Source organism: Hyperolius riggenbachi, chromosome 12 (genome assembly GCF_040937935.1).
Source record: "Hyperolius riggenbachi isolate aHypRig1 chromosome 12, aHypRig1.pri, whole genome shotgun sequence".
NCBI lineage: Eukaryota > Metazoa > Chordata > Amphibia > Anura > Hyperoliidae > Hyperolius > Hyperolius riggenbachi.
This window is the reverse complement of record NC_090657.1, coordinates 216,681,326-216,697,257: the sequence shown is the minus strand read 5'-3', so window position 1 is coordinate 216,697,257 and position 15,932 is coordinate 216,681,326. Positions and strand designations below refer to the sequence as shown.

Here is a 15,932-nt window from a genome sequence, read left to right as displayed (position 1 = left end):
GGCTCCCGTCTCTGCCTGTCATGTGACAGACTCCTCTACAGTGCAGCTCCAAGCAGTCCAGCCAGTCACCATGTGGCTCTCGCCACTGCCTGTCATGTGACCGACTCCTGTACAGTGCAGTGGAGTCTGCCACATGACAGGCAGAGTCACATAGTGACTGGCTGGGCGGCTTGGAGCTGCACTGTAGAGGAGTCTGTCACATGACAGGCAGAGGCGGGAGCCACATGGTGACAGACTCCTCTACAGTGCAGCTCCAAGCAGTCCAGCCAGTCACCATGCAGCTCCCGCCTCTGCTTGTCATGTGACAGACTCCTTTGCAGTGCAGCTCCAAGCCATCCAGCCAGTCATCATGCAGCTCCTGCCTCTGCTTGTCATGTGACAGGCATTGTGAGCTGTATGGGGAATGGCTGCCAGGAGGACCTGTCCCGCCGCCGGAAATGGGTAACTTATAACGCTCACTGCAGTAAGCCTCCATAACCCTGCCACTCTGCCTAATAGGAGGGAGAAAGCACCTATATACTATGACTTGTGGTGGAGGCCTCACACACCATAGTTACACCCCTGGCGACGGTACTTGCATTTCCTGATGCGCGCAAGTAGGGAGGGAACTCCAGTGAAAATAATGTAATAAAAAAGTTCTTCATTTTTACAATAATTATGTATAAATGATTGTTAGTGATTGCCCATTGTAAAATCTTTCCTCTCCCTGATTTTCATTCAGACTGCCTCCCCTGAAACTTTCCATGAACTGTAGTTAAGCTATTGGCCAGTACTGTCACCAGCTTAATGATATGGTGAGATTTGCTGTCTTTTGCTGTTTTGGCCTTTCTTTTTCTTTTTTTTCAGGTAGATTTTAACCAGTTCGCATTCAGTCGTTTTTCACTTAATGCATCCGAGCAATGTTCACCTCCCATTCATTAGCCTATAACTTTATTACTACTTATCACAATGAACTGATCTATATCTTGTTTTTTCCGCCACCAATTCGGCTTTCTTTGGGGGGTACATTTTACTAAGAGCCACTTTACTGTAAATGCATTTTAAAAGGAAGAATAAGGAAAAAAACAGCAAAAAATCATTATTTCTCACTTTTCGGCAATTATAGTTTTAAAATAAAACATGCCTCCATAATTAAAACTCACGTATTGTATATGCCCATTTGTCCCGGTTATTACACCATTTAAATTATGTCCCTATCATAATGTATGGCGACAATATTTTATTTGGAAATAAAAGTGCATTTTTTCCGTTTTGCATTCATCACTATTTACAAGCTTATAATAAAAAAAAAATTAAAATATTTCATCTTTACATAGATATTTAAAAAGTTTAGACCCTTAGGTAAATATTTGTGTTTTTTTTTTTTTTAATTGTAATTTTTTTAGTTTTTTTTTCAATTAAACATTTTATGTGGGTATTTTTGGGAGGGTGGGATTTAAATTGTATTTTTTTTAGTAAATATGTGTATTTTTATTTAACATTTAGCTGTAGTTTACTTTTTGGCCACAAGATGGCAGCCATGAGTTGGTTTACAGTGACGTCACTCTAAGCGTAACACGTACGCTTAGAGCGACGTAGGGGAAATAGGAAGCAGAAAAAGCTAGGCTTCCGAGAGAAGCTGTCGCTTTTTCTGCGGGGGAGAGGAATCAGTGATCGGGCACCGTTGCCCAATTCACTGATTCGCTGGCTAACAAACCGCGGGCCGGGAGTGCGCGTGCACGCGCAGGAGCGCACATGGCTTCCTGGACGTGAGTTTCACGTCCAGGAATGTCAAATAGTTAACATTTATCTCTGTTTTGACCTAAATGTTTGCCATACACATAGGCAAGCATGATAGTGTCTGCTTCATCCCTATGAAGATACAACATGGTTCCCTGCCCCTGTTGCATCATGGGATGAGAGCACATGACTGGATAATCCTATAGTCTGCATAAAGCCAGCCACACATCATAACGCCGCTTCATTTACATAGCCACACGACGTGCCGGTCGGTTTTATTGCCTCTGCCCAGACTCAGCGTAACCCTGGCACATCACCGCTGTTATTGTAGCGGGAGGCAGCTGCCATTGCCTGACATTACTTTACATTTCTTTTATGTAACCTTATTAGAAATCGGAGCAGCAACAAAAAAAACAAAAACAAAATTGCTTCTAGCTCATTTACTCTGGATTAAATCCAAGAGATAATGAAAGACTGACAGACGGTCTACCAGAACCTGAATTACCTGTTTGTGATTCACTGGAGGAGTTTCGGCAGAGGTTTACTATGATCACCTGAAACCTTATAAATTCCTAAATTGCTGGATGTGCAAATCCGGTTCTACAACCAGGATTAGCACCAAAACACAAAGGACAGAGACATTTGTAATATTATGGAGGATTATTTACAGGTGTGGTTTTTTTTAGAAATTATGGATTGCGTTATTAGGATACCACATTTTTCGGGCCAGCGAGTGAGCATTTGAGATTCGTCTGAATAGTGTAAAGACTCTGCCTCTGACACAGGAGACCGGGGTTTGAATCTTGGCTCTTCTTGTTCAGTAAGCCAGCAACTATTGAGTAAGGAGACCTTGGGCAAGACTCCTTACTGCTACTGCCTACTGAGCATGCCCCTAGTGGTTGCAGCTCCTGCTCTTTGAGTCTGCCAGCAGAAAAGCACTATATAATGTCCTGTGTCTTGTCACATGAAGGTCTAAATCACATTTTAGGACATACTCTAATGACATAGTTGAATGCTGTGACTATCACCTTTTCCAGGCTTAAACAAGCGCTAACAACCAGTGCATGATCTTCCTGTGGATCACCACTCCACCATGATCAATACAAATTACCCATAAGAGGAGGGAGGTTGGATTTTAAACTTGCGTTTATCAAATTGTCAGCACATGCAAGACATTTTTGGGGTTACCCCCTTCTTTAGGTGTACACTGGAGGCACAGGGGAACAGAGATTATACAGAGGAGGCACAGGGGAACAGAGGTGACACGGGGGGGGGGGGGGGGGGCACTGGAGGTACAGGGGAACAGAGATGACACAAAGGGGGACACTGGAGCAACAGTGGAGACACAGAGGGGGACACTGGAGGCACAGGGGAACAGAGGTGGCACAGATGGGTACACTGGAGGCACAGGGGAACAGAGATGACACAGAGAGGGACACTGGAGGAACAGTGGAGTTACAGAGGAAGACACTGGAGGCACAGGGGGACAAAGGTGACACAGATGGGGACACTGGAGGCACAGGGGAACAGAGATGACACAGAGGGGGACACTGGAGGCACAGGGGAACAGAGATGACACAGAGGGGGACACTGGATGAACAGTGGAGTTACAGAGGGAGACACTGGAGGCACAGGGGGGACAAAGGTGACACAGATGGGGACACTGGAGGCACAGGGGAAAAGAGATGACACAAAGGGGGACACTGGAGGAACAGTGGAGTCACAGAGGGAGACACTGGTGGTGCAGGGGGACAGAGATGACACAGGGGGGGACACTAGAGGCACAGGGGAAAAGAGATGACACAGAGGAGGACACTGGAGGAACAGTGAAGACACAGAGGGGGACACTGGAGGCAGGGGGAACAGAGATGACACAGAGGGGGACACTGGAGGCACAGGGGAAAAACTGGAGGAACAGTGGAGACACAGAGGGGGACACTGGAGGCACAGGGGAACAGAGGTGACACAGATGGGGACACTGGAGGAACAGTGGAGACACAGAGGGGGACACTGGAGGCACAAGGGAAAAGAGGTGGCACAGAGGGGGACACTGGAGGCACAGGGGAACGGAGGTGGCACATAGGGGGACACTGGAGGAACAGTGAAGACACAGAGGGGGACACTGGAGGCAGGGGGGAATAGAGATGACACAGAGGGGGACACTGGAGGCACAGGGGAACGGAGGTGGCACATAGGGGGCACACGGGAACGTGGTGACAGAGAGGGTGCTCTGGAGGCACAAGGGAACAGAGGTGGCACAGGGGAACAGAGGGGGACACTGGAGGCACAGGGTGGCATAGAGGAGGTACAAGGGACAGAGATGTCACAGTGTTTTGACTTATGGACAGATTCAGGTTAAGAATGAGCCTACAGTCCTTATCTTGTTTGTTAACCAGAGACTACCTGCATTTTGTACATGTACTGTATCTTTTAACGTAGCTGACCATTTCCTGTGTAGCGTCTATCAGTCTCTGGCTAAGGAAAGATAATTTTGCGCATGTAATAGGCTTGCTTTCAGTTAGGCACACTTTTCCGTGCATTCTTTGGTCCAGTTTGATGATGAGCATGTAAACACTGTCAAGCGAGGCTTGAGTGATGACAGCTCATTGCGATAAAGAAGGCCTGGTATTTGACAAGGCCCCTGACACTCTTATCTCCGGCCTAATGAATCCAATGAAAGAATGGGCCATATTTACCTGGCAGATGATTAGTGGTATCTGCGGAGTAACCCCGTAACCTCCTCACCAGGGCCTGGAACGTGCTGGCTGATGGCTCTGTCAGAGGGCCTGACAGAATGATGTTATATCTCAGCTGCCGGGCTCTGTTTCTGTGAGTGCTATCAGATTCTCCCCGAGGAGCCCCTCACTAATTATTTCACTACCTAATTCTCTCTCCTTTTATCAGAGCAGGGACAAAATACCACTCTGATTTATGGCGTGATCTGGGAAAGGTCTTCTGCTCCAGAAGGTTCTTTTTCTCTTTTAGTGAGCTTAGCAAGTTTTAAATAACTGCAAAAAAAAAAAAATTACTATTTTTGCGAATCCCGGCGATTACCTGCACGCTGCGGTTTTTAAAAATGTGGTTTTCTAAACGCTTTTGCAGAGCGATTGCATTTTTTCACTTCCTGACATCAGTCTTTGGACCGAAAAAGAATAAATTCAATGTATTCTTAAAAGCGCGAACGCAACCGCCGCACAAAGATTTTGCGTTTTTCCTATACGTTCTATTGAGGCAAAATCACCCTGAAAATGGTCCATGCAGCGTTTTTCAGAGCAAAAAGCGAACTGAACGCCCCAATCTGAACTAGCGCATAGGAAAACAATGTGTAAGCGCTTTCAGGGCAATTTTGAAAAATCGCCAGTGCTTAAAAAAATCCCCAAAACGTCTGTAGTGTGAACGAGCCCTTAAAGAGACTCTAACAAAAAAAAGTGCTTCTGGGGTGTACTTACCTCGAGAGGGGGAAGTCTCTGGATCCCATCAAGGCTTTCACCGTCCTATGGTGGTCTCGCTGGGCCCCTCCAATCACCATTTACTTATACAAGTCAAACCCACAGTGTTGTTCTGAAGCAGCAGAGGCTGATCTGTGAAACAAGCTAATAGTTAATAGTACGAGTTAATAGTAAGGTGGCAAACGCTATATGTTCCTTAACGCAGTATGGATACAAAGGTGCCAAAAGGATAAAAGTATCTAACAAGTTTAAAACATGAGGAGGCAGTGGTGGACTTACCTCCTCCTTCAAGCAGACACAAAAAATGCCAATGTGTTTGTCAAATACAACAAGTTTATTTACATACTTCGGGGGACAATGCAACGCATTTCGCAGGTTTGATCCCGCTTCATCAGGCAATAACAACAGAGCAAAAGCATATGTGGTCAGTAGAAGAGCCAGGCACCTCAGCCTACCAGGTTCCTGGCTCTTCTACTGATCACATATGCTATTGTTCCATTGTTATTGCCTGATGAAGCGGGATCAAACCTGCGAAACGCATTGCATTGTCCCCCGGTGTATGTAAATAAACTTGTTGTATTTTACAAACACATTGGCAATTGTTGTGTCTGCTTGAAGGAAGAGGTAAGTCCACCACTGCCTCAGGTTTTAAACTTTTGGGGTACTTTTATCATTTTGGCACCTCTGTATACATACTACGTTATATCAAGTTCACCCCTGGTGGAGGAGCAATACCCCCTTTTTTCCTCACCTACATCTGAGTGGGGTCAGGTCTAATTTCCCCACCTGCCTATACAGTGGTTGCCTTTGAGGTAACCCTGCTTTGTGAGTATAGCTTATAACTCTTATTATACTTCATTTCAACTACCAGTACAGTACATACTACACTATATTTGGCTCTTGGTGTCCCTACTCTGTGTACTATATGTTCCTTACATAAACCAGCAACTGGTATTTAGCATTCCTTCGTTGAATGTACTTTTGCTACATCTTTATGATTATATGTATTACCCGTTGCTGGGTGTATGTATTATATTGTTCCTAATCTTAACCTCCATGTGCAAACAGAGCCTCTATTTAAGCTTTTTTTTAGCATCTAAATAAATGTTTTAATTATATGTGTAACTATTTTTGTGAGCTATAAGCCATCAATTTAGGGTTCCTCTATTAAAGTCCCATAGGCCTTCTTTTGTTTTCTTATCAAGCATTGTAGAGTCTGGAGAATATTTAACTGAAATTAGCATGTAGGAATTTATACAACATATTTGATATATTACATACCTGGCCTAATTTTCCAGTGCTACCTTTTCATTGAATCAGATTTATTTTGCCAAGTGCAGCAGATGCCACACCCAGAATTGTTTGTAGTACACATCGGCATTGGGCATAGTGCAAATAACAGATGTAGGGTTCTATTCAAAAAGCATTACCACATTCGGTAAAGTTCAAGACAGCTGATTTTACCAATCAATTTCCCACATTCCAATTCACTAAACCTGCTACCGCACAGAAAATATCTATCACCAACTAGTGAGGTAAATTACCGACTTGTGCGGTAATTACCTCAAGAAATGTCAATTCACGATTTCCACATTAAGTTTACCGGGCAAAAGTGTTCGGTAATTTTCTCCAGCGCACTGCAGCTGATAACTGTCTCTCCCCACGCTTTCTCTGTGCAGTAGATTTGACAAGACAGCCTTTGGGGAGAGCCAGGCAGCCAATAGGGAGAGCCACACGGCCTGCTTCTCAGGTGATTTGACGCAATGAGGTTTTGGGTGGGTCTTTCAGTGTATCACAGTAGAGGAAAGAGATTTTTCAAAAGGTATCCATGCATCCCTTTAGATGTGCTTATTTGTATTATACAGAAGAGCTTCCCCTGGTGGCTGCGGTATATCTAAAGGGGTGACAGAATATTGCATTGCAGGGAAAACCTCTGAGGCATACACACAACTCCCCTGCCTACCCCCTGACTTGCTACACCCTGGTAAGTGACACTTACCCTGCAGAGGTTAGTGAATTGAGGCATATTTGCTCGGTAAATTACTGAAACTTCTGCCTCATGAGGCTAAACTTTTTGTAACGAGGTATCTCTTGGCGGAGGTTCACACTTTTAAAGTCACCGCAGATGATGAAGAGGAAGTCCGGGAGGGACGTCTCCCATGCGGAGATGATGTCGCTGAGTATGCAAAGCATCCCTGGTGTTGGCATCAGGCGGTATGTATACTCCAACAAGAACGTAGGAGGATAACTCTCTTGGTGAGTACTGGAACCTACAGTTGATGAGTAGGAGCTCAAAATCCGGGGAGCAGAATTTGCCCAGGGTGGTCGTGTTTGTGCACCAAGCATCCTTAATGTAGAAGCAGATGCCTCCACCTCTCTGTTTGCCGGAAAGTGCGCTGCCGGGGTCCTCACGGAAGAGGTTGAAAGCTGGTAGTAGAAGGGAGTTGTTAGGGATGATATAATTCAGCCAGGTTTCTGTGAAACACAGGACTGGGGTGTTTACACAAATCGAGCGTTTACTGCTGAGTATTATTTATGAGCAGTTTGTCTATCTTGTTACGTACTGAGTGAATGTTTGCCAGGAGAATAGCTGGAATGGGTGAATGCAGGCCCTTCTTCTCATGTGTACAGGCCCACCTGTCCTTGCTGGTGAGGAGCTTGATGTGGGCCCAAACTGCATCATACAGGGGTGCATGAGTCGCTACAATGCAGGCCTTCCAACGCAGGAGCTCTGCTCTGGTGTAGGTGATGGTGCACCTGGTTGACAAGGAGTATGGCCACTTCAGAGCCATGGTACCACGGTGGCAACATGTCCAGTTGAGGAGGGAAGGGACAGCGTGCAGTGAGCGCCCATATAAGCAGAACCAAAAGGCTGTATGCCCATTATGTAAGTCTAAGGAAAAGAAGATGATTCCAACCACATTGGAATATTGCCATTAACCTCCCTGGCGGTTTATTTATTTTGCCAGGGAGGCTGCAATGTGGTTTTTTTTTAATTAAAAAAAAAATATTTCATGCAGCCAACTGAAAGTTGGCTGCATGAAAGCCCACTAGAGGGCGCTCCGGAAGCGTACTTTCGATCGCCTCCGGCAATCGAAAGTAACAAGATAGGCCGCAATGAGCGGCCTATCTTGTTTCGCTTTCCTCGTCGCCATGGCGACGAGCGGAGTGACGTCATGGACGTCAGTCGACGTCCTGACGTCAGAGCCGCCCGATCCAGCCCCTAGCGCCGGCCGGAACTGTTTGTTCCGGCTGCGCTGGGCTCGGGCGGCTGGGGGACCCTCTTTCGCCGCTGCACGCGGTGGATCGCCGCGGAGCGGCGGCGATCGGGCAGCACACGCGGCTGGCAAAGTGCCGGCTGCGTGTGCTGCTTTTTTCAGAACGGAAATCGGCCCAGCAGGGCCTGAGCGGCGACCTCCGGCGGCATACCCCGAGCTCAGCTCGGGATTACCGCCAAGGAGGTTAAATGACACCTGATTTGGAGCAAAGTTACCTTAGCTAAACGCAAAAGGTGTGTTTATGCTGGGTCCACAGAGCCAGCATTAGATTGGGTAGAGATATTTTGGATAGAGAGATTGTGGTGAGCTTTGTAGGTTAGGCTTAAGAGCTTAGAATGAATCATCTGGGTAATGGGCAGCCAATGAAGAGCTGGACAGAGAGGGGCAGCAGAGGAGGAGAGAGAAGGAAGATGAATGAGTCGAGTGGTCGAGATCAGTTTAGATCAGTTTACATTTAAAGTGTGTTAGTTGGGAGGCCGTAGAGCATAATGTTAAAGTGAACCTCCGGACTAAAAATCGACTCAGCAGCACTGAAAAGGCTTTGTGTTTCTTTAACAGTTTCACAGCATCAGAACTTTGTTTCTCTTATACAAGCCTCATTTTTAGCTGCATAGAAGAAAACTGCCCGGGCATTTTTCCCCTGATGCTGTGCAAAGCATGATGGGATTTCTGATGTTGTTCTCCTTTTGCTGTTTTGGCGCAATTTTTTTTTTTTACATTTTGAATTTGAGATTTGAAGCCTAGCGTACGCAGCTGGGAGGGGTGATCAGGACACAAGACAGTTGGAACTGTGTCTCCTGCTCCTTGTCACCTCCTTTCAACCAAAAAGATGGCTGCCCCCATGACAAAGATGGCAGCCCCCATGAATCACAAACATTTGCCTGTTCTTTTAAAACCTGGTGGGTAAAAAATTATATTACCTATCTATTGTAATTAACATAACTAATGTAACTTAATGACAGTATGTTTGTTTAGGCTGAAGTTCCCCTTTAAGGTGCCCTTAGATTACTCGACTTGGCTAATCAACCATCCAATTCGATAATTATATTACAACCGTGTGACAATTAGTGCCACCAAGAGCATGCCCGATGGATGATGCAATTAATTTTGGGACAAAATATGTTGCATTCCGACATGCTGGAAAATCTCGGGTCAACATGCTCGGATCGGGTGCGTGACGGTAACGGCTTGCAATAATCACGAATGCAATATTTTATGTCTGCTGTAGATATAAAATCAAGAGGGGATAAGAAGTTTATTTGCAATACGCAATGCATTTCGTGAGCGTCTACTGCACACTTCATCAGGCCAAGTATCAGTGCTGTTTTCTGAAAAAAGCCTGGCATTGAGCGCCTCCCTAGGCAGTAGTCAAAGCGAGGCATTATTAGGACATGTATTAGCATTGAAGTGGTTTCCTGAGAGAGAAAGAGTTGGATACAAGATATGTTGAAGCAAGGGGTTGGGGGGGGGGGTGCGCTGGATTGCCCAGAGACTACATATCCATCTTTTACTTTTTTTTTTTACTGACAGGTATTCTTTAAGTTATGTTTAAACACCATGATGTCTAGCGATGTAAAACTTTCTATTGTTTGAATGGTTTGATAGAAAAAAGAAAGTTATAGCAATAAACAGAAATCCATCTTGCGTATAATAACTTAGTGTGAGATGTAGCAGCCAATTTTAGTGATTATTCCAGATCGAGATAATCGTCCATCTTGTCCATGGCAGCCTTACAACCATTAATGTAAACACTACTTTACTTCAAAGACAGGACATGCAGCAGTGATAAACATTTTTCCTGTCTCCTTTGATCATATCATTATTCATACAAAGCAAAGTTCCCACCTAATCTCTCCTTACTGGCGGTGTGAAAGCAGAGCTATCATCCGAGCCACAGACCCCGGACTGCAGCATGTCACAGAAACAAGATGGATGACTTGGCCTAGACTCTGACACTAGAGGCAAATGGCATTTCACGTGTATCCATTATACAAGTTCTGGAAAAAATCTTTTCATCAAACTTGTCCTAAAGGCAGTAAAAACTTTTGAACGGACCATAAACGTCAGAAGGCACTCATCCACACTCAACCAAGTCCACATCGAGGCTCTGAGGACTCCAGGGTACATAGTGTTTGGTTCCTTAGCGCCACCATTACCGATGATTTGAGATGGAGCGTGAACACCACCATAACCCAAAAGAAGGCCCAGCAGAAACTCTTATTCCTGTGGCAACTGAGGAAGTTCAGAATGCAGCAGGAGATGCTTACCAATTTCTATTCTGCCACCATTGAATCTGTACTCTGCTACTCCATCATTGTCTGGTACTCAGGGGCGAATGCAAGGGACAGCTACAAACTCCAGAGAGTAATCAGCGCCGCCGAGAAGGTTGTGTCACCCCGCCACCTTTGGACCTCTTCATACGTCTAGAATGAGGTCCAGGGCACCCTGGCAGTCGTTACTTTACCTTCCTTCCTTTAGGACGCCACTACAGGACCATCCCCACCAAAACCGCCATGCATAGGAACACCTTCTTCCACCAGGCAGTCCTTCTCCTGAACTTAAGCCCCATGCCCCATGCAACCCGCTAGCCCCCTCCACCTCCAGAATTTCAGTCTAGAGTGTGCTGCACCTATGACCTCAATTCATTAAGATCATGCTGTAGATAATAAGGCAAGAGAAAACTTACCTCCACACAGTGAGAGAGTTATCTTATCTCTCCATTCCTTAAGTTACCTCCTCTGTAGTTAAGTTATCTCCTCTGTAGTTATTTTCACACGCAGTTAATTAACAGCCTGTCGTTAACTTTAGAATTCTGGAGTTATTTTAAGGATTGAAGAGTTAACTTAAAGACAGAAGAGTTAACTTTAGATTTTCCTGAGGTAAAATGTTTCCTGAATACTACATGCCTAATCACCATGGTGATAACTCTAGAAACGTTATTAAAGACAGGAGATAAGCTTAGTGAATTGAGGCCTATGTCAGTTCTTGCATGCATTTCTTATGTTTACCTTTAGCTTTTGCACTGTCATATATTGTTATGTTGTTGTTTTGACCTATGCTTATTTCCGTGTGTACCATAAATCCTGGTGTGACATCTGTCACACTTAATGAATAAAATCAATTCTGGTTCTGATCATTTTTTGCCAAAAGATCCAAGAACTGGCGGTTCAGCAGCTGTGGAGTTCCCCACCCCAATGTAAAGGCATCCACTCCCAGGTGCCATTTTGTCATATGACGTTCACTGATGTGTGACAGACAATCGCTAACACCTCGGTAGAAAATTTCACTACTTGTAATACCTCTATTCTGGACTATCACAAAAAAATGTAAAGTGCATGTGAACACATATAAGGGCTGGTTACCACTGAGCCAGCCGGCACTTGTTTTGATGAGAGTATGCATCCAAATCCCGGCAGCCATGCAGGGCTTTAGGGTCTAAGGTGTGTGCTGCAGTAAAATGTAGCATACCGTCTGAATGATGCCAGCATGCTATTCCCACGGCAAGGCTATGGGTTGAATAGGCAGTGTTTCCCTGCACAATTTTCTTGCAGGGAAACGCGGCGGATTTTCCATCCGTGGAAATGGGCCCTATCACATACATTTCTTTCAGGTCTGATGTGAAGTACAGGTGATTAGGGATGAGCTCTCTGAATCAGAACTGTTGTGAGTTCCACTTTTTGTAGCAAAATTAGTTTTGAGTAAAATCACGAAAATCGGAAATTGCACTGAACCACGTTCCATTCTGCTGTTTGCGAAAATTGGATTTGTAAACAAGAATTTACAGTAAACACGGCTTTTACACAGTGAAAATTGGATTCAGAAACAAGAATGTTCGGCCCATAGTGATGTCAACAAAGTGGCCGCTGGGCTTTCCTTTTTCCTCAGAAGCCACACTTGTAGGTTGTAGAATGATCACTGTTTTTGTTCAAAAACAGTGATCATTCTTAAATAGTGCCGCCACACTGCCTGCCGCTCACTCGTTACCAGCGCTCCCACCGCCGATCGTTAGATCAATGAATGGGAACATTGTTCCCATTCATTCATCTCCTCTCTTGGCCTCTGTTTAATCCAAGCATGAATGGATGTCTGCATCACTTCCCTGGTTACACTGTAAAGCATTACTTCCTAGTTAGAGTACTTATTGTATGTTTATAGGACATCTTGTGACCAAATAGTAAAATTACACCTACATACATTAGGGGATAAAACATTTTTAATATGTATGTCAAGAGGGTATATTATTATTAAATTATGGGCATGTGATTAGTGATGGATGTAAAACTGAAAAAAATGCACCTTTACTTCCAAAGAAAATATTGTCACCATACATTGTACTAGGGATGTAATTTAAATGTTGCAATTACCGGGACAAATGGGCAAATAAAATGTGTGGCTTTTATCCACAGTAGAACGTTTTATTTTAACCACTTAACGACCGCCTAACGCCAATAGGCGTCGGCGGGTCGTTAGTGGTATAGCATGGAAAAGGCCGCTCGATCGAGCGGCCTTTCCATGCCAGTTCACGGAGACTGTCTCCGTGAACAGTGTGCGAGCCGCCGATCGCGGCTCGCACGCATAATGTAAACATCCGGGGAAAGATCCCCGCTGTTTACATCACACGGCGCTGCTGCGCAGCAGCGCCGTGACGTAGATCGGCGATCCCCGGCCTCTGATTGGCCGGGGATCGCCGACATCTGATAGGCAGAAGCCTATCCTATCAGGCGCAGGACGGAACTCCGTCCTGCGCCACTCACAGGGTAAGGGAGAGGGAGGGAAAGCCGGGGAGGGCGGAAAGCGCTCCGGAGGGGGGCTTTGAAGAGCCCCCCCGGAAAGTGCGGGTAGCCGGCGGCGATCAGACCCCCCCAGCAGGACATCCCCCTAGTGGGGAAAAAAGGGGGGAAGTCTGATCGCCCTGGCTATTTCCTGATCGGTGCTGCGGGCTGGAGAGTCCACGCAGCACCGATCAGAAGAAAATACCCTGGTCCTTAAGTGGTTAAAAGTATAATGGCCAAAAACTGAGAAAGAATGATTTTTTTTTTCATGTTTTTCCTATTATTCCCATTAAAATGCATTTAGAATAAAAGAATACTTACCAAAATGTACCACCCAAAGAAAGCCTAATTGGTGGTGGAAAAATACAAGGTATAGATCATTTAGTTGGCATAAGTAGTGATAAAATTATTGGGGAATGAATAGGGTGAGCACTGAAATGTGAAATTTTCTCTTTTCCATAAGGTGAAAACAACCCTTAACCACTTTACCCCCAGCGGTTCGGATTTCTCCGTCCTGTTTTCCAACCTGCTAACACCAGGGCTGGAGAAATCCGCACCTCCCGCCACTGTCCGCGTTCCCGCTCGCTCGTCCGCGCGCCCCTGCGCTCGTGCACGCCGCCGCCAGCTCGACCGGAGATCAATGAACGGGAAAAAATGTTCCCGTTCGTTGATCCAAGCCCCCGCAATGATCAGCTGCTTCTAAGAGAAGCAGCGATCATTGTGAAAAAAAAAAGTTTCCCAGCCTCATAACACTTCCTGCAAGCGTACTTCCAAACGCTTGCAGGACGCATAAACAAACAGTTACTGTGGCCATCTTGTGGCCAAATAGTAAAACTACACCCTAAAGCATTTTTCATATACAAATACATTAGTTATACACTAAAAATTAACTCATTACCTCCCACACTCCCCAATTATTATTTTTTTGTAATAAAAAAAAAAATTACAATTTAAAAAAATACATAAATAGTTACCTTAGTGACTGAATGTTTTTTAAATATTTATGTCAAGAGGGTATAACAAATAAACGTGATTCTGACTGTTACTTTATAAACTATGGCCTTGTAATTAGGGATGGACGCAAAACTTAAAAAAATGCACCTTGATTTCCAAATAAAATATTGGTGCCAAACATTGTGATAGGGACATAATTTAAACGGTTTTATAACCGGGACAAATGGGCAAATACATTTCATGGGTTTTAATTACAATAGCATGCATTATTTAAAAACTATAAAGGCCGAAAACTGAAAAATAATAAAAAAAAAATGTCCCACATGTTTTCCTATTTTCCCATTAAAACACATTTAGAATAAAATAATTCTTGGCATAATGTCCCACCTAAAGAAAGCCTAATTGGTGGTGGAAAAAAACAAAATATAGTTCATTTCATTCTGATAAGTAATGATAAAGTTATAGACGAATGAATGGAAGGAGCGCTGAAAGGTGAAAATTGCTCTGGTGCTCAGGGGGTAAAACCCCTCAATTGTGAAGTGGTTAAACGGTTAAAGGACAACTGAAATGAGAGGTATATGGAGGCTGCCATATCTAATCTCTTTTAAACAATGCACACTGCCCGGCTATCCTGCTGATCCTGTACTTCTAATACTTTTAGCCAGAGCCCCTGAACAAGCATGCTGCAGATCGGGTGTTTCTCACATTATTGTCAGATCTGACAAGATTGCATGCAGTGGCGTAGCAGTAGGGTGTGCAGAGGTTGCGACCGCATCAGGGCCAGAGGGGCCCTCCCTCAACCATAGTATTAGCTCTCTATTGGTCCTGTGCTGATAATAGTCACTTCTATAGATGCTTTGAATAGTAGTGATCATTAACACACTGTTCCCCATCCCCTTCTTGCACCTCTAATGCTGTGGTTGTCCTTGATTAGTTTTGGGGTACCATATCAATTTTTTTTGTATAGAGTGGTTGGGAGGGGGGGGGGATACCAATGGAAAACTTGCACTGGGGCCCACAGCTTCTTAGCTACGCCACTGGCTGCATGCTTGTTTCTGGTTTTATTCAGACATTACTGCAGCCAAATAGATCAGCTGCCAAGCAAATGGTAATGGGTAAGAGTAAATAAAAGTGGCATCCTCCATATACCTCTCACTTCAGTTATCCTTGGGTTTCAGTGACACATTGTGCATGCTTGTGGGACGGGTGTAAGTAACTCATTCTAGAAATTGCTGTTAGTACAAATTAAACAGCCTCACACAGAGTGTTTCACCTTTTATTCTTATAAGGCATGTAAACACCTTGAACTGTGTGGCTTTGTACCTAGTGTTTGCACGTGTTTCTTGTGTGGCTTAGTCATGTACACTATATGGAGTTTATTTTCCCAAAGTGCATTTTTTCCAGTGTACTTACATACATTTCGGATGTGTTTTTTTTTCCCCCCACAGGTTTGCAATGTATTTCTATGGCTGTGGCAATGCAGGCATACATGCAAGCAACAGAACAACATCGCTGTCTTTAAAGGTATTCAAAAGTACTGGATTTTTCATTAATACAAACAGACAAGACATGTATCATCTGTATCAACACTAAAGGTATTACTATAAATATACATTTATATAGCGGTACTCTCTCTTGCAGCACTTTACAGAGTACATAGTCATGTCACTGACTGCCCTCAGAGGAGCTCACAATCTAATCCTACCATAGTCATAGTTTAATGTCCTACCATATTATTATTATTATGTACTTATATAGCA

The 15,932-nt window shown here is 44.5% G+C and overlaps 1 protein-coding gene across 4 annotated transcripts in view; it reads left to right on the top strand.

Moving 5' to 3' along the window:
* The window catches only part of B3GNTL1 (UDP-GlcNAc:betaGal beta-1,3-N-acetylglucosaminyltransferase like 1), a 928,550-nt gene that overhangs the window by 41,289 nt on the left and 871,329 nt on the right, over window positions 1-15,932 (top strand). For 3 of the 4 annotated variants that reach the window (XM_068262529.1, XM_068262527.1, XM_068262525.1), the window contains exon 2: window positions 15,621-15,696. The gene's annotated coding sequence lies outside the window, so the exon portion shown is untranslated. Of the gene's footprint in view, window positions 1-775; window positions 795-15,620; window positions 15,697-15,932 lie in introns of those variants that run through there. The other variant, XM_068262526.1, reaches the window with a different exon arrangement.